The sequence below is a fragment of the Myxocyprinus asiaticus genome, chromosome 29 (genome assembly GCF_019703515.2).
Source record: "Myxocyprinus asiaticus isolate MX2 ecotype Aquarium Trade chromosome 29, UBuf_Myxa_2, whole genome shotgun sequence".
Taxonomy (NCBI): domain Eukaryota; kingdom Metazoa; phylum Chordata; class Actinopteri; order Cypriniformes; family Catostomidae; genus Myxocyprinus; species Myxocyprinus asiaticus.
In genome coordinates, this window is record NC_059372.1 from 17598673 (window position 1) to 17626321 (window position 27649).

At 39.8% G+C, this 27649-nt stretch overlaps 1 protein-coding gene across 2 annotated transcripts in view; it reads left to right on the plus strand.

Annotated features, from left to right (window-relative positions):
* The first annotated feature begins 1041 nt into the window (after positions 1–1041).
* LOC127420129 (zinc finger protein castor homolog 1-like) overlaps positions 1042–27649 on the plus strand; it is a 320096-nt gene continuing 293488 nt past the window's right edge. For both annotated transcript variants that reach the window (XM_051662147.1, XM_051662148.1), the window contains exons 1-2: positions 1042–1198; positions 3082–3142. The gene's annotated coding sequence lies outside the window, so the exon portion shown is untranslated. The remainder of the gene's footprint in view (positions 1199–3081; positions 3143–27649) is intronic.

Consider the following 27649-nt stretch of genomic DNA (forward strand, 5'->3'; position numbering starts at 1 on the left):
TTACTTTTTTTCATCCATGTAACAAAAAAGGAGTCAGTTTTGGAGAATGGAGTTTCAGTCTCCATTCACTTTCATTGTATGAAAAAAAGATGCAATGGAAGCGAAAGGTGAATGAGACTAACATTCTGCCTAACATTTCTTTTTGTTTTCAATGGAAGAAAGAGTCATACAGATTTGGAACAACATGAGGGTGAGTAAATGATGATATAAATTTCATTTTTGGGTGAACTAGCCCTTTAAATGTATATTCTGGGTTCAATTCAAGTTAATCTCAATTGACAGCATTTGAGGTGTAATATTGATTACCACAAACATTTATTTTGACTTGCCCCTCCTTTTCTTTCAAAAAAAGCAAAAATCTGGGTTACAGTGAGGCACTTACAATGGAAGTGAATGGGGCTAATTCGTAAACGTTAAAATACTCCCTATTTCAAAAGTATAGCCACAAGACATAAACAATAGGCCTGTTAACTTGATTTTAGTGTGATAAAATCACTTTTTAACCTTTTCTGTGTAAAGTTAGAAACAATTTTGCAACTTCATTGCCATGACGATGTAATGTCAACAAACCCTAAAACGACTGTAATAAATTATGATTTAAACAACTTTACAGCTCAAATAATACATGAGTTTTAACAGAAGTATTAATGTAGTGCTTTTATAAAATTTTAAACTTCACATTTCTGCCTTTAAACCCTCCAAAAATGGCTCCCATTCACTTCCATTGTAAGTGCATCACTGAAACCTCCATTTTTGCTTTTTTTTTTTTTAAAATTTATAGAAAATGAGGAACAAAATTATTTTTTGTGGAAATCAACATTGTGCCACAAATGCTGTTGATTGAGCTTGATTTGTATTGAACTGGATTATTGCTTTAACCTGACAGGGACGGATATGTGAAATCCACTCCACGTTTTCCACCTTACTCATCGTGCTAACTGAGATATTCAATTAAGTATTCCTCATCCCACTCTGAAGCGTGTCTCCAGGGCAGATCTTCCGAGCGACCCGTCTTATGATAGAAATAGGAAAATCCAATAATAAAAAAACGCACACACACACACACAAAAAAAAAAAAAAAAAAAAAAAAAAAAAAATGGGGCAACTTTGATCACGCATGCTCCCTACCCATCCACCTTATCCACAACATTTCTTCTAAGTTGGAAAGTCACGGAAAGGCAAGGAAGTAACCTTACAGGTAAGACTTCTGCTTTTGGATGAGCTACCGATGACAATTCCCAAATAGACCACCAGTCAAATGTAACTATTTGTTTATGACTCGGAGTTTAATACGATCAGGTGTCAAATATGGAACGCTTCTGTTTAAAATGTAGCGCTAATGTCTAAATAGAACGCGTCACTTGCTGAACAGAAACTCTGCTTACCTACAATCACATATAGTGCATGCGGGACAGAAAGGTACCGTTTCAGAGAAACAGTGCATGGTTTCCCTGAACCGGTCCCTGTCTGTCCCACCTGTACGTGATTTCAGAGTTTAGTAATCATTGATTACTTTAGTTATGTATCTATTGCACGCATGTACAGTATAGTCGCACTGCCATGCCAACACGATTAACAAAATTACGCGCTGGTCTCTAAGTACCTCTCAACTTTTTGATATCCTCTGATTCTCATTACGTGATACGATCTAGAACATGTACAATGAGCACCAATGCTCAAAAAAAAACAAAACAACAACAACAACAAAAAAAACTATCTATATTGTGTTCATGCCATAATCAATGAAGCACAACCACAGTTTGTGTTGTAATCCCTATGTAATCTTTAATATCAATTAAATGACCTATATCTACTGGACGAAGCGAAATAAAGTTTGGCGCTTTCATGAAAGCTTGATCAGGCACTTAACAGGTGACACCGCGACATTGCAAAGTGATAGCGAATGAAACGAAATTACAGTGAAGTATGTACATATCCGATCTCTGTCGTTTACACTGGATATACTGTATATCTCAGTTGCATCCTGTCATGTGTAAAATAAGGCTTGTTTTGAAGCTGTTTGCATGTAGAGAACGCTGATGCGGAAGTTGAACAGCGTGTGGATGTGTTCTGCAATAATACTTTGATCAATACACCTTCAGGAACCCCTATGGAGGTTCAGTTTAGACTTTTATATACGTTTTATTGCGCACCAATTGAGATTGGGGTTAATCTGATAGAGTACAGTGAAAGATACTATACATGTGGATGATTATAACAGTGCCGAACATTCAATCGTAACGTGATGCTTTGTTTAGATATTAGCAATACATTCCTTAGCATCTTATAAAGTGAATGGATCATTAGAGGACAGCACTATAGTAGTGTGTAGTCTGCACTTAGTTACTTTCTGTTTCCACTGGAGTTCATTCAATCTATCTCATCCTGCATTGGGAGAAATTATGTTATAGTAACTCTTTACAGTGTAAGTTACACATAATACATGTTATTATAATAAATGACTCTTGTAATAACAATACAAATATGTAAATAAAGCATTTACACAAAATAAGTACACATTAAGTAAATGTTATTAATTAGTATTTCTCTGTACTTATTTCGTAAATACACAAATATAAGTATTTACACAGATATAAGCAGCATGAAGTCTGTACTGTAAAGTGTGGCTCACTTTTTTGTGATTTATTCTATACATTTAGGTATGCATGATTTTGAACTTGTCTCACAGCATTTTCCTTTTGCTTAATGTCTTCCCTTTATTGAGTGTTCTGCTATAAAAAAAGAAATACGAATTTACAACAATACATGAATCAATAATAATAAAAAAAAATAAAAATAAAAAACAATCAAAATTAGTGGTATTAGTTTTTATAGTACATTTGTTTGTTCTCAAATTATTGTGCTGTGTCTGAGAGCAATGGCGTGTAAAAAGATCACTGCCACTTTAAACCCCAGAGTTTGCATATTCTCGCTGGATTTTTCTGCTTTGCTAATTATTGTGTTGTTTTCTGAGCAAATATGTCATATCCATGGCGACCAGGCAGGTTTATTGTCTTTCTCATGCAATGGTTCACATAAGTAATTAATTACTTGCTTTTCTTTCTCCCTCCCTGTCTTCAGTAAGCCAATCAGTAGCGGGGAAGGATCTCATGTTTAAAATGCCTGTGATATCAAAGAGAAGGTAAACAGAAATCTCTGTGTTTACAATTTAAGTGTTTTTGTGCCCTGAGTGTTCTGCGTGTGATGTGTGTCTACAGTACTATGGGCTTATGGACAGTGTGTGTGTGTGCGCATGTGTGTGATACCTTTTACTTTTTAAATTATTTTTGGTAAAGTTTTAATAATTTTATATATTATACATATTTGATAAAGTGTCTGTGAGGATGGCACTTTTTATTGCATTTATGCATGTGGCAGATGCTTTTATCCAAAGTAACTTCAATGTATACATCAGTTTCTTGGAATCAAGCTCATAACCTTGGCGTTGCTAGCACCATGCTTTATCAGTTGTGCCACAGAAAACCTGTACATCTCTGTGTGTTTGTGTCAGTCAAATGACAAACATCTATGTCTGATCTAGACGATTTAGACACTCTATTATAAAATATATATTTTCTGCCTAAAATGTAAAATGACTAAAGCTATTTGAAAACCATTTAATACAGTCTAAACCTCCACAGTTTGCTTTTAATTGGTTATTAAAGTGGGAATTGTCAGGGACAGGCTTTGCTTGGGGACGGTTCCCATTTGCTGATTTACAGTAATGATGTACTGTACAGTGTGTCTATGGAATGTGGTGGCATGTGGCTCTTGTCCAGAGACGTGCTTCCATCTGGACAGCTGGTCAGCTTGGACTGTCAGAGCAGTTTTACAGGTGTTCATCAGCTTCAGGGTTGATGGGCTGCATCCATCTGCCTTGAATATTCTCTTCCTCGCCTCGATATCTCTTCCTCCTCCTCATCCTTAACCTTACCTGTTCTTTATACTGTAACATTTGCCCACTGAAGTTGCGTTCATGTTATTCTAAAGTGTTGGAAGTAGTCCGTTGGAGTAGTTGTAGTCTGATATAACATGATATAACACACAATGCATGCAAGTAAAAATAAGGTGAGAGTACTTTTTTCTCTGTTTAATTATGTCAGTAAAGCTGAAAAGTGTAATTTGTTTACCACTAGCATCACCAAATGGAATTGCAAATGACAGACAGTTTTTCTGAACACTTCCCCCATCTTTCATTGGTCGGGAAACAGATAGTCCCACCCCAACTGCCATTGGTTAAGCACATGCTGCTCTCAGGCTGGTTGAGATGCTCAAACAAACAGATAATGTTTTGATAATGCCACAGAATCACTGTGTTAACAATTTTCGGAGAAATCAACCAACAAATGGCTTATTATATTTGTCTCTGCATATTATGTTTGGATATGAGAAAGTATTTTAACATAAAAAATACAGCTAAAATCGCAGCTAAAATAGCATTTTCAGCATGACACTGCATATTCAGTTGGAAAATAAAAACACTGTACACTCTGTTTGCTCATAAAGCAGAGACATTTTTGAGGTTTCGCTGATTTACTGCAAGTGTCAAGGAGCTATTGCTATTATGGCATGTTTTCTTTTACTGTCTGACCTTGGCTTTGAACCTGTAACCCTTGTGTTAAAATGTTCATTCATGATTCCACACTATGCTTGACAGCCCTTGCGATGTAATGCAATTGCTTTTTTACACCAGCACTTTGTAAATTGCTCGCTGTAATTATTTGGTATCTATATTCACACAATTGCGATCCTTGTAAAATCTTCTGCTCTCAACATGCAGGCATGCATAGTCCACATGTTTGTTTAATCGTCATTTTGATTTTTATTCTAGTGCAGTGGAAATGTCCTCTTTGCATGCTTGATCAACCAGTGGAGATATCTAATATAATTGAGGTTCAAGGTGAATTGCATCCTGAGCATTTCCCCTTGACAGAAAGAGCTTGAATATACTTGAGCAAAAATAAACAAATCACACAGACAACAGTAATATAGGCTTGATTTTGAAGGCATGGAATAAGTATCGATTTAAGCCATAGATGAAAATGGCCTTTTTGATAATTTGTCCTGGGTCCTTTCAGTGCAGGAGGAGGGTGAGGGAAAGGGTTAGCGGAGTGGGGGTTGGGGGAGATAACAAGACAGAGAAAGGGACATACTGCCCCTTTCCGAGCTCATTATCATTCTTAATAAGCCTTAAGGAAAGAAGGAGCGGTGAGTGTAAATGCAAGGTAATCCTTACACTGGTCAAGGTTACTGGGGACAAAGGCACATGCACACCCCTCCCTGCTGGTTGCACTGGGACACAGAATTAGCGTTCTCCCCAGCTCTGAGTGCTGTGAGTTTATCGCCTGATACTTTTTAATTTATACACTGTAAAATAATGTTTTGTCAGGTAACCTAAAAATGTCTAAATTAACTTTCATTCAAGTCAAAAATATTATTTAACATAACTGAATCAACATGACAGCATTAGATTACACCAACAGTGATTAAAGTAATTCTGAAGGTTCAGATTAGGTTGAATTGGATCCTTAAGGTAACAATTGAATGCTTCAGAGTTGAATAAAATAACAATTTAACATACTGTATCTGGGTTATTCCTGAGTCAATCCAAATAAAAAATGGCCACCCATAATAACCAGAGTACAGTAAATATGATTCAGATCACTCAGTTTATTTCCACTGAAAATGTATTACTTATTATTATTTATTTAGAACATATGTGTTAATACAACATTTCTTATTAAACAAGCACTCATGTTTGCATTGCATACTCGTTTGCTGTCAGGTATTTTTTACAGTTCTGGGAGGATTAAATGATTGCATGGACAAAGCTGTGTTTAGCTTACTAGAGAGTTTAGTGCATTATCTGGCTGTCTTTTGAATGCTGCAGGCTTGAAAGGCCTTTGAGAACGGTTTATAGGCAAATTTCATGCCTTTTAAGTATTAGGTATTATGCCTCAACACTATGATATAAAAAATTGCTTATTAAATGGATAGTTCCGTTTCTGGATGCTCATTGGTCAATACAGCATTTCAGCCATGCTAAAATACACAATATAGTAACAGCTATGATGGAAAACACTTGTTCAAATAGATGCTGTGTATATCACAGCGCTGTACCCATTGAATCACATTCTGTTATGTCAGGGACTAGATGTTGTATCAGAAGGATGGCACTTTAATTGAATGAATAATAAAATAATTTTTTTTTATTTTAAAATGTGTCCTTAACCCACATATTGTGTTCTGTTCAAAACTGACCGATTAACTTTTTTTTTTCTTCCTGTAAACTGTAGTGTATTGGAAATTAATGGATTAGACTGCAAAATACAGAAATATTAAGTGTTCAGAAGCATCACAATCATTTAGATGAGCACATATGTGGATGTGTGTTTGCACACACAAAATTTGCGCGCACACGCACACACACACACACACACACACACACACAAAGTGTTAAGCGCCCTTTAGTGCATCGTCTTTCCATGTACACTCTTTGAGGAATATTTTAAGATCTACTAATCGTATTATGTTGTGTTTGGGCTCGTTGAATTGGGATAGTCTGCTGTAAGTTACAATATTTTATTTTCTATGCTATTTGAATGTATCAGGAATGAATAAGGAAAAACGTGACAAAAAGACACTCCTGATTATTATATTAATGTGTGTCAATGGGAATTTCATACACTAATACTCACTGCAGTTTGGCCTCTGAATGAAACACATTTGCTCTTTGCATTTCACTAATTGAGACCTTTCCAATGATATATAACACATGGCTATCTCATCTTTTTCATGGTTTTACCAACTCTGAATATTATTGTTGTGATACCAAATTTGCAAATTATGAGAACAAAACAGCTCTAATTTGTTGAATTGAAGAATTGGCAAGATCTGCTAAATGCATAGTAAAGTTCAGATTCTAAGCTTTAAAATGACACCTATATTCTTTAGATCAAGCAAGTGGTTATTAATTTATTACATAACTGTTTTTTTGTTCTTTTTTTTTTTTTCTGCAGGGAGAGCCCCCCCAAGTCCATTATAAGCTCAGTTCAATGGATCCTTCTATCAATAAGAAATCTTTGTTTTTAAAATATGTTCAAATCATATTCAATCAAGTCATAATTTCTAAAAAAGAAGTTGACAAAAAGATCTAATGCAGTATCTTGGGATAATATATGCAATATGAGAGATTTACAATCTTAGACTAACAATCTTATTGGGAACACAATAAGACCAGAACACAAAAGGTGTTTGCACAAACGAACACAGCACAAGGGTTAATATTTTTACCATGTAGTTTCATAAAAGCAATAAGGCACTGAGGCTAAATGTTTTGTCTTGTAACCTAAAAAAAAAGTGCTTTTATATGGTAACATCTAAGTTAACTGGTTAACTAAGTCAAAAATATTATTTAACATAATTTCTGTTTCTATATACACTTATATTTTCTATTCAATTTGGATTTTTATTCAATTTTTTTTATTATTATCTCTGTCTTGTTGCTGTATTGTTTGTGCACTGGAAGTTTCTGTCACCAAGACAAATTCCTTATATGTGTAGTATATTTGGCAATAAACCTCATTCTGATTCTGATTCTAAAAACATTAGGTTACTACAACGAAAATCAGGTAGAAATACTGTAAATCCTTAAGGTAACAAATGTATATTATCACTTTTTTTTAGGGCTAAAGCACCTTTTAGCCATGACATTCACAATATAGCACAGCCTCCCGTACCTTATTGCTTAAATACCTTTATTGCAAGAAAATAGCTTTTTACATACAACCCCAATTCCGAAAAAGTTGGGACAGTATGAAAAATGCTAATAAAAACAAAAAGGCATGATTTTTAATTATATTCACCCTTTGCTATATTGAAAGCACTACGACTAAACATTATATGATGTTTTACCTTGTGAATTTCATTTTTTTTTTTTTTTTTTTTAATGTACAGTAATTTCAAATCAGATGATTGCAACACGTTCCAAAAAGGTGGAAACGGGGGCAATTTAAGACTAATAACAATTTGACGAATTAAAATAACAAGGCAATGTGAAACAGGAGATGTTAAACAGGTGAGGCAATCGTGTCATAGTATATAAGGAGCCTTCAAAAACAGCCTAGTCCTTCAAGATGAAGGATCGTTCGAGACTTGTCAATTTGCCAACAAATGCTTCATTAAGTAATCCAGCACTTTAAGAACAATGTTCCTCAAATTCAAACTGGAAGGATTTTGGGCATTTCACCCTCTACAGTGCACAGTTAGTTAAAAGATTCAAGGAATCTGGTAAAATCTCAGTGCGTAAAGGGCAAGACGAAAAACACTTCTGAATGCTCGTGATCTCTGATCCCTCAGACATCACTGTCTTAAAAAACATCATTCGTCTGTAATGGATATCATGAACATGGGCTTGGGATTACTTTAGTAAACCTTTGTTAGCCAACACCATTTGACGCTACATCCACAGATGCAAGTTAAGACTTTATTATACAAAGCAGAAGCCATACATCAACACTGTCCAGAAGCACTGCCAACTTATCTGGGCTCAGTCTCATCTTAGATGGAAAGTAGAACAGTGGAACCATGTTTTTTGGTCCGATAAGTCCACATTTCAAATTGTTTTGTATAATTTAAACAATTTCTGATAGGATATTGTGATGTTGTGTATGAATGAAGTGCTCAGACTCTTGCTCAGGCTCAGAGCTTGAATATGCGGCAGTATGCTAACTAAACGAACAACAAAACATGGTCAGATCTGTTAACTGGAGCCGTTGGCCTTTGTCTGCCTCTCAGTCATGTTATCTCCATCTCTCTCTCTGTCATGTAAAGATGAGTTACCCCCAAGCAGATGTTCTGATTCCCACCATTTGTTCTATGTTCTGCCCTTTCAAAGGTTATGAATGAAATGCAAAGCTTCCCTCAAAAGTGTTGGCCTCGGCCCGTAATTGCCCATGTTTGTGCCACTGTTATTTTCTGGTTCAGAGATGGAAAATGTTGAGAAAGCATCGTGCTGAACCTCTGGGACCGGGTTGGCCTCATGCTGGTTGATGATATAGCATGGGTCCAGTCCTGTAGGAGCTTCTTTCCTGTTTCCACAGCTCCCTGTAGTCTCAACCCCTCCCCGATCCTGGTTGGGGTTTGGATGGCAACCTGCTTCCATCGCCCCCTGGGGCAGCCTGGGAGGCAGAGCCATCGCCATGGTGATTAGAACACAGAACCTCTGCAAAGCAGTCCATTGTGACTGGTGCACATTGAGGTGAGAGGAACAAAATGTCACAGCAACAGGTTTTTTTTTTTTTCTTTTTGTTGTTTTTGCTGTTAATGCCCATAGGGGTTTGTTTAGCCTTTGATTCATCTATGCTGCCGTCTGCTAAATGAGTTGTTTGTGATATCTGTTAATTGCCTCTTTTAAGTCATCCGTTTTGGCACCTCGATAAAAGAGAAAAGGAGGGAGTGAAAACGAATGAAAACTGAGCTTATATTGAACAATCTTATCATACCGAGAATGTTATCACCCTCTTTGTTTTAAAAGAAATATATAAAAAAGAAAACTTTTTGATAACACTTACAAAAAGGTTGCATTCATTAACAGAGTTAATGCAATAGTTAACATGAACTAATATTTACAATATTTAGTTAACAATGAACAATATTTTACATTTGGCATTTTTTTCATGCTGTTAATTTCTATATATGCTAATACGTTTTAAACATGAGTTAGCATTATGAACTCATTATAAACTAACATAAACTATCGATGAAAAATAGTAGGCCTATACTTATAAGTTAAAGGAATATTCCAGGTTCAATACAAGTTAAGCTCAATCAAAAGCATTTGTGGCATAATATTGATTAACACAGTAATATATTTGGACTTGTCCTGCCTTTTGCTTTAAAAAACTCAAAAATTGAGGTTACAGTGAGGACCTTACAATAAAAGTAGGGATGTCCCGATACCATTTTTTTGAGACCGAGTACGAGTACAAATACTTTTTTTTTTGGTACTTGCCGATACCGAGTCTGATGCCTGTTTTTTTTTTTCTTCTGAACTGCAAATCAGGAGTTTATTTAAATTTAATCATCAAATAGTGTTTTAAATAATAAATTCATTAAAACTTTAATCAAATGAAAGTATAACAACTAATTTTTAACATAATATTGTATTATTTTTATCAAATGAAGTGCTTTTATTCAGAACCTCACAGCACAATCTAAAATACATTGGAGTTATATTTTATCAAATAAATGCTGCACTACAGAGCATCACAGATGTAAGATATTACCTAAATATAATACAATTACTATTGATTTATTATTATTATTATTATTATATAGTGAGAATCATCTTGGCACCAACTGAAATGAACTTTTTGATCACACTTCACTTAAGGTGTATGTGTGTGTGATTATTAATATCAGACGGCCCCTTCCTCCATCCTCGGGGCTCCAGCTAAGGAGTTTCACCTTAACAGTAAAAGAATGATCCAAATAACATTCAGTAAATAAAAATATGTAAACTGGAGGGAGTTGGTCATCTGAATCTGAAGGATTCGAGAGCATCCTAACCCTTTAGAGTTCTTTTGTGTCATCAACACAAGGAACACACAGTTGTAATAAAATGAGTTTTATTTACAAGAAGATAAGAATAACTAACAAAAACTACAAAATGGTACTAATATGTTAAAGAATAATATAAATTAATGAATGGAAAGATGCAAGTGGTTGAATTGGATGTAGCAATGGCAAAGTATGACTGTTATCTTATAGAAAGATACATAGCTGTTTCTCTGTTAATTAATAAGGGGAAAACCTTATTTCTGTTAAAACAGATAACTCAAAGATTATTTGCAAAACATTTGATACACAGGTTATGTAATCTAAAGAACATTAGAAAATTATAAACTGATAGTACACACTTATGCCAAGGTCTCTGGAAAGAGGTTTAGTAGTGATACTTACGTTCTCTCCTTGATCGATCGGTGAGTTTGGTGACGGTGACGTCTTCCACTGGGGCTCAGGGCCATGTTACAGTGGGGAAGGAGCTGGATTCCATTTCAACAGCCTTAGACATGAAGGAGCTGAGGAATGCTGATCTCCTGGAAGCACCGAGAGGGTTCTTGCAATCTGGAACATGCAGATATAGAGCCCTTATGTCGGTGCAAGATTCATCATGTGGAACATGCAGATGCAAGAAACTTGAAGAGAAGGTTTGCTCGCCAGAGCTAAACCTTGTCGCTTTAGTTATCTCCCTGGTATAGGGATTCCGAACTTGTCGTTACAATAGTCTCTTGTAGTGAGACTTGGTACTTGGTCAATCTTCTTCTGTCTCTCGGATGGACACTAAGAATGTTGGATGATCTGTTATCCTCTCTTTCATGGAGTGAAACCAGAACGGAGAAGTGTTTAGGAAGTGTATCCTGTTAACGACCCTCTGGATGGGGACTCAGGACAAAGGTGTTTTAGAAATGTATCTTGTTAATGACCCTCAGGACAGGGACCCAGGACAAAGGTGTGGTCATCCAGAGGATAGTTTTTTACCTTCCTGATGAGGAGGAGATTTCAGTTTGGCGCCTTCCTGTTTCAGGGTTATGTTTGGCTGCTGATATTGGATGGGGCCCATAAAGTGTGGCCCTCCCTTCTCTGTGTGGAACATTTGCATATTTTAAAGTACATAGTTAGAACAATGTCTTTAAAGTTTCATCTCTGCATTGTTCCTTTTCCAAACCTCTTCAAAAATACTCCTGGCATTTTTCTGAAGATATAAAGACCAAACATGATATTAAAAGATTAAATATTACGTGTGCATTAATTTATACCACCATAGTTCAGTTTGTGGTAATTGAACAATTGCAGTTTATATAAACAGTTCTGTGAACAAACATGGAGTTTGGCGCAGCTGTTGCAGTTGGTGTTCATGTTAGGAATAAAAGTTTGAATGTAAAGATTTGTCTTTGTGGCTTCTTTGTTTTAGCTTTTTCCACATGGTAAATTAACATGGTAATTGACCAATGAGAAGGCTTTTCCAATGTGTTAGAAGATATCCTTTCCTTACTTTCAAAAAACAACAAGAATGCACATACACATCTAAACTACAAATCCCTCTCCACTGCCCCTCCCCAAGAACCCTCCAAAAAAGCCAAATATCCACCCCACTTCCTGTCAAATAAATCCCATTTTCCCAGCCTTCTATAAATCACCTCCTCGAATGCCGCCACCCTGCCCATCTCCCCGCACCACTCCCGAAATGAGGGTGCCCCAGCCGACTTCCATCACCTGAGGATTATCCGTCTGCCGATCATATCTCCTGCTAGGACCCAACTTTTTAAATGTCTATCCCCAATATTAATGACCGCCCCAAGATACAGAGTCTGGGGCAAAATGAATATTGAGTGTCCAGTACGTCACACATAAAGCTCTGAACCCTCAACCAAAATTCTTGGATATTAACACATCCCCAAAAAACATTCAACGGGGTAGTGTCCCCATTTTCTGATTGACATCACCAGCAGGTGCGTGTGCCTTTAAGACCAAGCCTATACAATCTAGAGGGGGTCCAATAGAATCGATGTAAAATCATAAATTGCATCAGACGCACCTTGCACCTCTAGATGTAGACTTGACTTTTTTCAAAATCCTAGCCCACACTCCCTCCTCCAATACCAAGTTTAAATCTTTCTCCCATAATCTCTTGAGAGAAGTTGAAGCTCTGTCCCCCAGACTTTGAATTAACAGGGAGTAATACACTGATGCCTCATGACCTTTTCCAAAAGCAGTGATCACCACTCCCAGAGTATCTGCCGCTTTAGGGGGGTGTATGCTACTCCCAAAAATAGTACAGAGCAGGTGGCGCAGCTGTAAATACCTAAAGAACTGAGATCTGGGAATCCTAAAATGTTGAACCATATTTTCAAAGGATCTCAACACTCCACTCTCATATAGGTCACCGAGCGTATTAACCTCCCTCACAATCCACTCTGATCAGCAGAAAGGGGACTTATTAATACGAGGCAACATTTAAATAAATGTCCGAATTAAACACTCTGGAAACTTTTGTCCATACCACGTGTAAATGCGAGATAACGGGGTGTAACTTAACTTCTCCGGTTAGTTTAATAGGCTTTGCAATGGCAAAATAGGGGCAAGAACTTCTTGTTCAATACAAAACGAGGGAGGGGCTCTCTCAGGTGGAAGCGACCAATGAGCCAAATGTCTGAGACCGAATGCATAATAATAAAACTAAATCTTGGGTAGGCCTAGCCCACCTTTGTCAGTCGGCCTATGTAACTTATTGAAATGTAATCTGGGACGCTTACCATTCCAATTGAAGGACTTTGCTATGCTATCAAATTGCTTGAAATAAGAGAGGGGGACATCTGCTGGGAGAGATTGTAGCAGGTAGTTGAATTTTGGAATACATTTAATTTTAATAACATTAATCCTCCCAATCATAGATAAATGTAATGAAGCCCACCTCAAAACATCGCTCAAAAAACTTTTTATTAAGGGGTCAGAATTAACTCTAACTAAATCACACAAATTTGCTGGGAATAAATTGGCAAAATACTTAATGCCCTGTTTGGGCCACTGGAAGGCACCCGGATGAAAAGCCATTACTGGGCAGTATGCTGTCAGAGCCAAAGCTTCGGATTTAGACCAATTGACTCTGTATCCTGAGAATTTAGAAAAGGAATTCATAATTTTCAGCTTCCTGTGGGGAAAGATGCATTTCTTGAAGAAACACTATCTTATTTCTTATGTTTATGAAGAGAAATAACTTTCCTTCTTTTTATGGGGTGCCCCAACCCGTTCACATTCCATGTGGAGAGAGACAGTCCACTCATACTAACATTTGACATTTTGACATATTAGAAAAAATAGATTGTGTGTCAAAAATAAAATTATAAAGACCACATTCCAACATTAGTGCAACAATCAAACCCCAAACTTCCTCCCGAACCAAACAAATAGAAAAAAGAAAAACGTGCGCATTAACCCCGCGCACGACAGTGCCAACCAGCATCCATCCCTCTAAACTCAAACAGTCCATGTACACCTACGAGAGCCACCACAACAACTTTGCCGTCAGATTTCTCAAGTCCAGTGTTTCTATACAAATTTTGTAAAACAGAATTACACAACAGAAGATAATCTCTAAAACAAATTCCAGCCGATAGGTGGAATAAACACAAACAACGTGTGAATTCATCCACATAACTGTCCCGAATGTGTGTTCCTCCACAAAACAAACTCCAGCCGCTAGTGGAACCAGCACAAAAAAAAAAGAAAAGAAGGCTGTTCAGTATCCTCGGACAGTCAACCGAATGTTCAGTGAGCCGGCCCATTCAACTGCTACATGAGTGCAACAAATGACCCAATCACTCTAATGTCCTGCAAGAAATACTCCACAAAACAAACTCCAAACAATAGGAGGCATAAGCACAAGAAACGTGCAGATTCATCCACAACTATCAGAGCCAAGATTCGAACTTGGGTCTCTGGCGCAAGAGTCTTAATTTCCACCACTGAGCCACAGAAGGGAGTTGAACCCAATAGTCAGACGCGTTCTTAAATGAACTCAGAAGAGTTTATTAACAAAAATAGCAAAAAGGGTACAATAAGCAATTTCTTACTGACAACCACAAAACAGAAAAATCTTTAGTCCAAAAAGGATCCAAAAGGAGGAAAAAATAATCTCCAAAGAACTCAGGAAAAAGACACCAAAAAACAGCAAAAATAAACACAGGGAAAAAACAATCCAAAAGGCTTTCAAAGTTTAGTACTTAGAACTAGAGCAGACTTATGGCAGCAACTGGCTAGGAACATCAATAACCAAGCAAAGAAACAAAAGGAAGTGATCAGCTTAAATACACAGCCCAGAACGAGGCACATGTGAAAACAATAACACGATACAATGGCGGGAAACTGAAATGAAACACAGTGAGGGCCTCTAGTGGCCAAAATATAACATTAAAGCAAAAACTCTGACAGGACCCCTCCCTCTAGGAACGGCTCCTGACATTCCCTCCCGGACGACTGGAATTGCGAGCATGAAATTCTTGAATTAGTTTGGGGTCCAAGATGTCCTTGACAGGAACCCAGGAGCGCTCCTCAGGGCCATAGCCTTCCCAGTCCACAAGATACTGCCAGGACCCACGTACTCGACGGGCATCCAGTATTCTGTGGACTGTGTAAGCTGGCTGGCCACCAATGATAAGAGGAGGGGGAGGTTTACCTGTCGCAAGAAAAGGAGAAGACAAAACAGGTTTTAACAGTGAGACATGAAAAGTGGGATTTATCTTCAAAGACTTAGGCAAGTATAAACGATAAGTAACTGGGTTTACTTTCCTGGCAATCTTGAAGGGGCCAATGAACCTCTGGGAAAGTTTACGGGATTCCACCCGCAAGGGAATGTTCTTAGTGGAGAGCTAGACTCTTTGGCCGGGGCGCAGAGTGGGGGCAGGTCTGCGTCTGTGATTGGCCTGGTGCTGATACTGCTGAGAGACCTTCAAGAGCTTGAGTCAGGCTTTTTTCCATGTCTGGCGGCAATGTTTAACGAACTGTTGAGCAGAGGGAACTGCAACCTCCACTTCTTGCTCAGGGAATAGTGGAGGGGTGTATCCCAACTGGCACTCGAAAGGGGACATGCCTGTAGCAGAGGAGCGAAGGGTATTGTGAGCGTATTCTGCCCACATGATGAAGGAAGACCAAGAGGATGGGTTGTTAGCTGCCATACACCTCAGTGTAGTCTCAAGATGTTGGTTAAGCCTCTCCGTTTGCCTATTGGACTTCGGGTGGAACCCAGAAGATAGACTCACTGTAGCCCCCAGAGATTGACAAAATGCCCGCCAGAATCGGGAGGAAAATTGGGGTCCTCGATCAGAAACGATGTCTTGTGGGATGCCAAAGACTCGGAAGACGTGGTTTATAACCAATTCAGCAGTTTCTTTAGCGGTGGGTAGTTTGGGCAGAGGAATAAATCGGGCGGCCTTGGAGAATCTATCAACTATGACCATGATAGTGGTGTTGCCTTGTGATAGCGGAAGTCCAGTGATAAAATCTATGGAAAGATGAGACCAAGGTCTATGAGGTATGGAGAGAGGATGCAATAGCCCCTGAGGAGAACGGTGAGAGACCTTACTTTGGTTGCATGTGGGACATGCGTTTACAAATGTTGTCACATCCTCCTTGATAGTTGGCCACCAAAATCGTCTTTGGAGGAACTCAAGAGTGCGAGAGGTACCAGGATGACAAGTGAGACGAGAGGAGTGTCCCCACTGGAGGATCTGGGAGCGGACAGCTTTAGGGACAAACAGGCAGTGGGTTGGCTCCCCTCCTGGGTCAGGTTCTCGGGCTTGGGCTTGTTTTACAGTATTTTCCAGATCCCACCTGATAGGAGCTATTATCTTGGAACTGGGGATAATCGATGCAATAGAATCTTCCTGAGGAGTGTTTACATATACTCGGGACAAAGCATCAGGTTTTAGGTTCTTAGAGCCGGGTCGGTAGGATAAGATAAACTTGAATCGGTTGAAGAATAAGGACCAACGTGCCTGGCGGGGGTTGAGTCGCTTTGCCTGCTGAATGTATTCCAGATTTTTGTGCTCAGTGAATACTTGGAATGGGTGTTTGGCCCCCTCAAGCCAATGCCTCCACTCTTCAAGTGCTAGCTTAACTGCCAGTAACTCTCGATCCCCTACATGATAGTTCATCTCAGTCGGTGTAAGGCGGTGGGAAAGGAATGCACATGGATGCAACTTGTTGTCCTCCCCCCTTTGGGACAGCACAGCTCCAACCCCTACGTCCGAAGCATCGACCTCCACGATGAAGGGTTTATCTGGGTTAGGGAGAATGAGAATAGGTGCAGAGGTAAAATGGCTTTTGAGTTTGCTGAAGGCCAACTCTGCTTCATGTCCCCAATTAAAGCTGGTTGTGTTCCCCTTGGTGAGGGCAGATAAAGGAGCTGCCACAGCACTGAAGTTCCGGATGAACTTGCGATAAAAATTGGCGAAGCCAAGGAAACGCTGTACTTCCTTTACCGACGAGGGGGAGGGCCAATCCACAACTGCTTGAACCTTTTGAGGGTCCATTTGTATCTGGCCAGGCTTGATAATGAACCCCAGGAACTGAACTTTGGTCACATGGAACTCACATTTCTCAGGTTTAACATAAAGATGGTTATCAAGAAGACGTCTGAGAACCTTACTGACGTGTTTTACATGCTCTTGGAGGGAACTCGAGAAGATGAGGATATCGTCTAAGTAGACAAACACAAATTGGTTGAGCATGTCTCTGAGAACATCATTGATGAGAGCTTGAAATACTGCAGGAGCATTAGTGAGACCGAAGGGCATAACTAAATATTCATAGTGCCCAGTGGGCGTGTTGAAGGCGGTCTTCCATTCATCTCCTTGTCTGATGCGCATGAGATGGTAGGCATTGCGCAAGTCAAGCTTAGTGAAGATGGAGGCTTCTTGCAGAATTTCGAAAGCAGTGGCCATTAGCGGCAAGGGATAGCGGTTTCGAATAGTGATCTTATTAAGGCCCCTGCAATCAATACATGGCCAGAGTCCGCCATCCTTCTTCCCAACGAAAAAAAATCCAGCTCCAGCAGGGGAAGTGGATGGTTGGATGATACCTGCCGCAAGGGATTCGTTAATGTATTTGTCCATAGCAGTTCGTTCGGGGGGAGACAAAGAGAATATACGACCTCTGGGGGGACAGGTTCCTGGGAGCAGCTCAATGGCGCAATCATAGGGGCGATGAGGAGGTAAGGAGGTGGCCTTCCTTTTGCTGAACACTGCTTTGAGGTGGTGGTACTGAGCAGGGACTTGAGACAGATCTAGGGCTTCTTGGGACTCGAGAACAAGATCAGGGGAGTTCTGGGCCAAGCATGTAGTCTGACAGGTGGGACCCCAACTGAGAACAGCACCAGTGGACCAGTCAGTGTGGGTTATGCTGGAGGAGCCAGGGGTGACGGAGGATAATAGGGAACTCTGGAGTCTGTATAAGATGAAAGCACATTCTCTCCCGGTGCTGGTAAGTGACGAGACAAAGGAGAGAGGTGAGGTGGGTTATTTTCCCTGGAGCTAACGGTCTTCCATCCAAGGCTGTCGCAGTTACGGGGGCAGGAAGGGAATTAATAGGAATCTGGAGACTTTTGGCAAAGGAAATATCCATGAAATTCCCGGCAGCACCAGAATCAATCAGTGCCTGGAGTTGGTGTTTTTGATCTCCCCAAGTGAGTGTAATGGGAAGGAACAATCCAGAGTTGGAAGGTGAAGCTGTGCGTGTAACTCCCGTTACAGTCCTTCCTTGCCTGTACGGGACTGGGCGTTTCCCGAAAGCTCGGGGCAGGCGGAGCGAAAAATGACCATACAATCCACAATATAGACAACAGCGCTCTCTCATGTGACGGTTTCGTTCTGATGGGGAAAGCCTAGTCCTTCCCAATTGCATGGGTTCCGAGGACTCGTGGGGTACTGGTAGCATTTGAGCAAGTGCTGGACTGGCAGACAATGTGGAAACAGATGGCCGGTTCAGTCTTCTCTCCCTCAGGCGATTATCCAGCCAGATTGCTTGATCCATGAGGGTCTCGAGATCACGAGCAGGTTCTCTGGTAGCCATATCATCCTTGATTGCCTCAGACAGACCATTCAGGAAACACACCATGAGGGCCTCATCGTTCCAGCCGCTCCCTGCTGCAACTGTCCGAAACTGTATGGCATATTCAGCCGCGCTGCCATTACCTTGTCGGAGGGTGAGAAGTCTCTTAGAGGCTTGCCGGCCACTGAGGGGGTGGTCAAAGACTCGCTTGAACTCCATTTCAAACACAGAATAACTTGAACAAAAGGGTGCCTGTGCCTTCCAGACCGCTGTTGCCCAAGAAAGAGCCTTGCCAGAAAGGAGGGTGATAACATATGCGATCTTGGCCCGATCTGAAGGGAAGGAAGATGGTTGTAATTCAAATGTGAGAGAGCATTGAGTCAGGAACCCATCACATGCACTGGGATCACCTGAGAAATGTTGTGGTGGAGGTAGGCAAAGTTCAATCAGAGGAGAGAGCACTTGAGAATCCGGAAGGGGTACCGAGGCAGCAGTAGGAGCAGTAGCTGAAGTAGAGGGCAGCCGGTCCAGGATCTAACGGACAGAAATCATGAGATCAGACAGCACTTGTGAGTGTTTAGCCATCACAGTCTCCTGCTGAACTAGTGTTGACTCATGGCATTGGATTGCGGACTCCTGCTGAGCAATTGTGGCCAGGAGTTCCTGAGCATTAGGCATCTCTGGGTTCATAATGTGGCTTGGTTATTCTGTCAGAGCCAGGATTCAAACTTGGGTCTCTGGCGCAAGAGTCTTAATTTCCACCACTGAGCCACAGAAGGGAGTTGAACCCAATAGTCAGATGCGTTCTTAAATGAACTCAGAAGAGTTTATTAACAAAAATAGCAAAAAGGGTACAAAAAGCAATTTCTTACTGACAACCACAAAACAGAAAAATCTTTAGTCCAAAAAGGATCCAAAAGGAGGAAAAAATAATCTCCAAAGAACTCAGGAAAAAGACACCAAAAAACAGCAAAAATAAACACAGGGAAAAAAACAATCCAAAAGGCTTTCAAAGTTTAGCACTTAGAACTAGAGCAGACTTACGGCAGCAACTGGCTAGGAACATCAATAACCAAGCAAAGAAACAAAAGGAAGTGATCAGCTTAAATACACAGCCCAGAACGAGGCACATGTGAAAACAATAACACATGATACAATGGCGGGAAACTGAAATGAAACACAGTGAGGGCCTCTAGTGGCCAAAATATAACATTAAAGCAAAAACTCTGACAACAACACTGACCCGAAGGAGTGCTGCTGCACAAAACAAACTCCAGCCGCTAGGCTGAACCAGCACAAAAAGAAACAAAAAAGGCGCTCAGCTTCCTCGGACGATCAAGTGGATGTTCAGTGAGTCGGTCCACTTGGCTGCAACGTGAGTACCACAAAATAAGTTACTTAGTCCATTGACTTTATGAAGGACATCGCTTGCTGGGGACATGTAAATACTTTACGGCCATCCTTAACATCTATTCTCAATTTGGCCGTGAACATCAGTGCAAAGCGACCTTCCATTGATGTAAGAGTTTCTTGCATTCCTTGAATTGATCACATTTCTCTCTTGTCGAATTCACAAAGTCTGGGAACAAGAAAATGCTGTGGTTCTTCCAAGAAAGCCTTCCTTTACTCTTTATCGGATGATCTCAGAAATTTGACCAGAATTGATCGGGCCTGTCTCCCTCAGCAGATCGCCGAGCCGGAACCCTGTGAGCTCGCTTGATTTCCAGCTTATGGCATGTTATGTCGAGCAGACTCGGAAAGAGCCTGTCCAGGAATTTCACCATATCCCGACCTTCTTCGTCCTCAGGAATTCCAACAATTCGGATGTTATTTCACCGGTTACAATTATCCAAGTCCTCCAACTTCTTCCAGATGTGCTCCAAATCCACCTTGGTCACTAGCGGATTAGCAGCGAATTCCCTTTCCAATTATTCCAATTATTCCAGATAATCGATCCGTTTCTCAACATTCCCCACTCTTGTAACCACATCAGTGAATTTCATCTCCATGGTAGTGAACGATCGACGTATACAACAAGATCCTCCAAGTCAGCAACGACCTTCGTCAGCATTGCTGACACGTTCAACAATTCTCGCCGAATTTCCTTCACTTCTCCGGCCAAATCGGCCCTGGCTTACGGCCTGCTGCTCAGGGGCATCAGCTTGAGCACATCCTGGAGACAAGTGTCTTTTATTGTCTCCAGAGCCCAAGGATTTTGAATTCTTTGACATATTGTCTTCCTAGAACAGTTAAGGATTAGGGTGTATCGAATCTCACCGGTTTATGACATAAAAAGTATTAAAACTAGCAAAGTGCACAGAGCTCGCCATTCTCACATCCAAACCTCGCATGGCGTCACGTGACTCCACTCAAAGTGATTATTAAACTGCAAAGGCTACTATTTAATTAAAAAAGTATGTACTCTGTTTGTGCCTCGTGCTACAAAGTGAATTTGTGCTCTGTTCGCTGTCATCTGCTTCAAACAGAGCACTCGATGCACAAGACAGTGTTCCCTGTACAGTGCATCCGGAAAGTATTCACAGCGCTTAACTTTTTCCACATTTTGTTATGTTACAGCCTTATTCCAAAATTGATTAAATTCATTATTTTCCTTAAAATTCTACAAACAATACCCCATAATGGCAACGTTAAAGAAGTTTGTTTGAAATCTTTGCAAATTTATTAAAAATAAAAAACGAAAAAAATCACATGTACATAAGTATTCACAGCCTTTGCTCAATACTTTGTTGAAGCACCTTTGGCACCAATTACAGCCTCAAGTCTTTTTGAGTATGATGCTACAAGCTTGGCACACATATTTTTGGGCAGTTTCTCCCATTCTTCTTTGCAGGACCTCTCAAGCTCCATCAGGTTGGATGGGGAGCGTTGGTGCACAGCCATTTTCAGATCTCTCCAGAGATGTTCAATCGGGTTCAAGTCTGGGCTCTGGCTGGGCCACTCAAGGACATTCACAGAGTTGTCCCGTAGCCACTCTTTTGTTATCTTGGCTGTGTGCTTAGGGTCATTGTCCTGTTGGAAGATGAACCTTCGCCCCAGTCTGGAGCAGGTTTTCATCAAGGATGTCTCTGTACATTGCTGCATTCATCTTTCCCTTGATCCTGACTAGTCTCCCAGTTCCTGCCGCTGTTTTTTTTTGTGGTACTCACTCATCTTTTTTTTTTTTCTGTTATGCGCCCCTGGCCAGAACTCATTCCCCCTCTGACCAGTTTTGTGATGTGACAGTCAGAGCATCGTCAGTAGTCAAAGGGTGAGTTGTAGCTATGAAGGTACTGTACGTCTTGATAAAAATAAAAATAAAAATTTCAACCCATCTAAAATAATAAAATTAAATCAAATAGGGGGCCTGGGTAGCTCAGTAAATAAAGATGCTGACTACCACACCTGGAGTCACAAGTTCAAATCCAGGGTGTGCTGAGTGACTGTAGTCAGGCTTCCTAAGCAACCAATTGGCCCGGTTGCTAGGGTGGGTAGAGTCACGTTGGGTTAATCTCCTCGTGGTCGCTATAATGTGGTTCTCGCTCTCGGTGGGGCGCGTGGTGAGTTGTGCATGGATGCCCTCCAAACGTACTAGGTCTCCGCGGTAACGCGCTCAACAAGCCAAGTGATAAGATGCACGGATTGAGTGTCTCAGACGCGGAGGCAACTGAGATTCGTCCTCTGCCACCCAGATTGAGTAACTACACCACCATGAGGACTTAGAGTGCATTGGGAATTGGGCATGCCAAATTGTGGAGAAAAGGGGAGAATAAATAAATAAATAAATTAAATCAAATAAAAGTCATTCTTACATTTATGTTTAAAATTGTGCTTTTTGTTATTTGCAAGGTATTATAGGAGATTTAAAAAGTATGATTTTGCGTGCATATGTTGCATACCCCATTTTTGCGCCCCTTCATGTTAACATGATTTTAGTGTGATAGTCGCTTACTAACCTTTTCTGTGTAAAGTTATAGCCAATTTTACAACTTCTTTGCCATGACGATGTAATGTCAATAAACCCTAAAACGACTGCAAAAATAACTATTTAAACAACTTTACAGTTCAAATAATACATGAGTTTTAACAGAAGAATTAATGGAAGTGCTTTATGAAATTATAAGCTTCACATTTCTGCCGTTAAACCCTCCTAAAATTGGCCCCATTCACTTCCATTGTAAGTGCTTCACTGAAACATCCATTTTTGCTTTTTTTAATAAAAAGGAGGAACAAGTCAAAATTATTTTTTGTGGTAATCAACATTATGTCAAAAATTCTGTTGATTGAGCTTGTCTTGTATTGAACCTGGAATATTCCTTTAACATTAACCAAGATTAATACATGCAGTTAAAATTGTTCATCCAAACAGAAGTTCATTCATAATGCATCAATAATGCAGAATCTTATTGTTTCTTTTTTCTCAATGTGAAAATTTGTCTTAATTATTACTATAATTTTTTTCAATTATCAGTAGTCAGTCAAAAATAATGTCCACAAGTGTTTAAGGGTATTACTCAAGTATGATTCTAAGATCATAAGTGAATTCTCAAAGCTCACAAGCTGAACCATGAATGTGATTCTAGCAAAACTGCAGGTTGATTAATTTTAATTTAAAGTCTTTTAATTTAAAGTCTGCTAACTCCCAACTTTAATCTTCTTCTGAATGCATTTTTAAAAGGTTTCTTTTTGCACTGATGATATGAGAGGAGTTGTCGTCCACTAGGGGCAGTAAGAACAAATTAAATCCTACTGTAGACTGATGCTGAGAGTCCCCTCACAGGACAAGAACCCAGTAAACTCTTTCAAATGCACAGAAGAAAAACGTAAAGAAAAAGTTTGAAAAAAAGTCTTTTTTTACCTAATTTATCACTGAAATTTGCCTTGAGCTGATTTAAGACAAGCACAATATAATGTTCTTATTTAAAGCTGAAGTGTGTAATTTTCATATCAATTGCAAAAGTAACTGCAATTGTTTGGCCAAACAGATAATCCCACCACAAACTCATACCATTGGTTGAGCCAGTGTTGCTGTGTCAGGCTGTTCGGGATGCTCAATCAAATAGAGCAAGGTTTTGAAAGCATCACAGAGCCATGGTGTTTTCACGTTTTGTGAAAATCAACCTACAAATGGTTTACTTACAGATGTCTCTACATATTAAAGGAAAATTATGTCAGTTTCTCACCCTCATGTTCCAACTCGAATGACTTTCTTCCTTCACATATTCACTTTAATGTAAGAGAAAAAAAGATGCAATGAAAGTGAATGGTGACTGAGGCTAACATTCTGCCTTTTGTGTTCCACAGTAGCAACTAGAAAGACAATCATACTGTTTTGCAACAACATGAGGGTGAGTAGGCTATATGAAGAATTTTCATCTCTTTAAATTGGGATAGGAGAAGGTATTATCTTATAACATCGAAAACATTTACACACTTCAACTGTGATACCCTTCTTTGTTAAAGAAGATATTACTTCATTTTTCTCGCTGTTGTTGTTTATGATATGCTGTGCTGTATGAGCTTTTAAGTTTATGTTAATTGATGCACGTGCAGTAGCAGACATACGGTGTGATGTGACAGGCGGGGCGGGAAGGCCGTGGCCGTGGGACAGGTCATGGAAAGGGGCTGCAATCAGCGCGTCTGACCTGGAGGATGGCGCCTGTTTCTCCTCCTGTAACCTCTAGGAGGAAGTGGGTTGCAGTCTGTGACAGGTTCAGTGTTGATTCTGGCCTCTGGGGTTGGAAGGGAATGCTACTCATTGCAAGATGCAGAGGTGGCAGAGTGGCTCAAACACACTGCACAAAGTCTGCTGCCCCGTTGATCTGTGGTGCACTGAGGCATAGACTTAGCCTCACTCCTTTTCTCCTCCTGTGTTGTTCGCTGTCATTTATTGTCAAATTCTTCACACTTTTTTAATCTACCTCTTCTTCCTCTTATTTTAGTAATCCTCCCTTTAACTAATAAAATAATTTATTTAACCTTACAATGTGCTTAATTTGGTAATATCTGTATTAACTGATTTTAAGTCAAAAATATTATTTAATATGACTGAACATCATTATACCAACTTCTTTAAGGGTCAGATCAGGTAGAAATACCTCCTTTAAAACAGATAGTTTACCCCAAAATTTAAATTCTGTCAGCATATAATCGCTCTCACTTTGTTTCAAATCTAAATGAATTTCCTTCCTCCGTGGAACACAAAATGAGATTTTTCAAAGAATGGACGTTCTTTTCCATGCATTTACAATGAATGGGGACTAGATCTTTCAAGCTCCAAAAAGGATGCAAAAACACCATTTACCCCCAAATCACCCTCATAAAAGTAGTCCATATCAGAATCAGAATGAGCTTTATTGCCAAGTATGCTTACACATACAAGGAAATTGTCTTGGTGACAGAAGCTTCCAGTGCACAAACAATACAACAACAAGACAAATAGAATAAAAAATAAAAAGTGAATAGAAAATAAAAATACACAATAGGACAATATATATATATATATATATATATATATATATATATATATATATATATTTATATATATATACAAATACAAATACAAATCTGTTATATACAGATGCAAGGGAAAGTAATGGCAGAAGAGGTATGTTCGATAAATATAAATAGACTAAGCTGTGTATTGCACATAATTATTGCTCAATGGGGCAGTTTTAACTGTTCATGAGATGGATAGCCTGAGGGAAAAAACTGTTCCTGAGCCTGAAGGTTCTGGTGCTCAGTGCTCTGTAGCGCCTGCCAGAAGGCAACAGTTCAAAAAGGTAATGGGCTGGGTGAGTGGGGTCCAGAGTGATTTTTGCCAGCCCTTTTCCTCACTCTGGAAATGTATAGTTCTTGAAGGGGGGGCAAGGGGCAACCAATAATCCCCTCAGCAGTCCGAACTGCCCTTTGTAGTCTTCTGATATCCGATTTAGTAGCTGCACCAAACCAGACAGTTACTGAAGTGCAGAGGTAGACTCAATGACTGCTGAGTAGAACTGTATCAGCAGCTCCTGTGGCAGGTTGAACTTCCTCAACTGGTGAAGAAATTACAACCTCTGCTGGGTCTTTTTCACAGTGGAGTCAATGTGGGTCTCCCACTTCAGGTCCTGTGAGATGGTAGTGCCCAGGAACCTGAATGACTCCACTGCTGCCACAGTGCTGTTTAGAATGGTTAGAGGGGTCAATGTTGGGGTGTTCCTCCTAAAGTCCACAATCATCTCCACCGTTTTGAGCACGTTCAGCTCCAGGTTGTTTTGTCTACACCAGTGAGTCAGCCGTTCAACCTCCCTTCTGTATACAGACTCATCGTCATCTTGGATGAGGCCGATGACAGTAGTGTCGTCTGCAAAATTCAGGAGCTTGTCAGAGGGGTCCTTGGCAGTGCATTCATTGGTATACAGGGAGAAGAGTAGTGGGGAGAGCACACATCCCTGGGGAACACCAATGCTGATCGTACATGTGCTGGAAGTGAATTTCCCTTGTCTCACTAGCTGCTGCCTGTCCGTCAGAAAGCTGGTGATCTACTGACAGATAGATGTGGGAACAGAGAGTTGGTGTAATTTAGCTGGGATGATGGTGTTGAAAGCCGAACTGAAGTCCACAAAAAGGATCCTTGCATATGTCCCTGGTCTGTCAGTTGTTGCAGGATATGATGCAATCCCATGTTGTCTGCATCATCCATAGACCTGTTTGCTCGATAAGCAAATTGAAGGGGATCTAGAAAGGGTTCAGTGATGTCCTTCAGGTGGGCCAACACTCAAATGATTTCATGACCACAGACGTCAGAGCGATGGGTCTGTAGTCATTAAGTCCTGTGATTTTGGGTTTCTTTGGGACAGGAATGATGACTGAGCATTTGAAGCAGCAATATGGCTTGTGCATTATACTCCAAGTCTTCTGAAGCTATGCGTTAGGTTTGTGTGAGGAACAGGCCTGAAATTTTAGTCGTTATTCACTGATGACCTTCCCTGCTAATGAGCTTTTAATTAAAAAAACGCTCCAGCCATATCATTGAGTCAGTGAGCTGAACTTGAGAACCAGATCAATCTGATTTGTAAGTCAAATGATTCATTGGAAACATCCAACTCAATAAAATGAATTCCCTGAATTCCTGACATTGCTACTTCTCTTAAGAACTATCATGAACTCATCAAGGAGAGCTTAAGCGGATTTGTCAAGATTCAATTGTGGCCAATTTTGGTTAATTTGTGGTCTCACTCAAAGCTTTTGAGTGTCCTCAGAAGACAATAGCGCATATGGACTACTTTTATGATATTTTTATGTGCATCCTTTTTGGAGCTTGAAAGCTCCAGTCCCCATTTATTTTAACTGCATGGAAAAGAGTGATCAGAACATTCTTCAAAATGAAAAGAAATGAATGAAAGAAAGTCATACGGGTTTGGTACCACATGAGGGTAAGTAAATGATGACAGAATCATTTTTAAGGGAACTAATCCTTTAACAAGCAAGAATTTTAACAAATGCACATTCTTTCACTTTCACATTTTACAATGTTCTTAATGTTTTTTGTTTTGTTTTAAAGATGCAATGATTTTTAAGCTCAGTTTCTCTCACACATAGGAGAAAGTGGATTGCACTAACGTCTCTGTTTTTACATTCACCTTCAGCGATAGGATACTTGGGCTCTTATGTTACGGAACAACCTTATTGACTGCTTATTTGTCTGCTCCCTTTTCTTCCTTGACAAAGACCTTAGTGGCTGCTGTCTCAATCTGGCTGCCATGGTAACTTCACTTCAGAATTCCACTTTGCTGTCTGAGTAAATACATTTTTCAGTGTTTATTAGTACACAGAGTTGCCAGAAGGAATTCCTCCTTTCTCCTTTATAGCCACTCCAGTAATTAGCAAATTGATTAGGAGAACTTCAGCACACCTCCTCGGTTCTTATCTCGTTCGTTCTAGGACAGTATAGCTGTGCCATGGGACGGTGTAAATATTTTAAGGGGAAACCCTCAGGAAATCTTATTAATGGCTGTGGGGCTCTGCAGATGTCTCCTGTTGAAGATTCCAGACAATTTTCTAA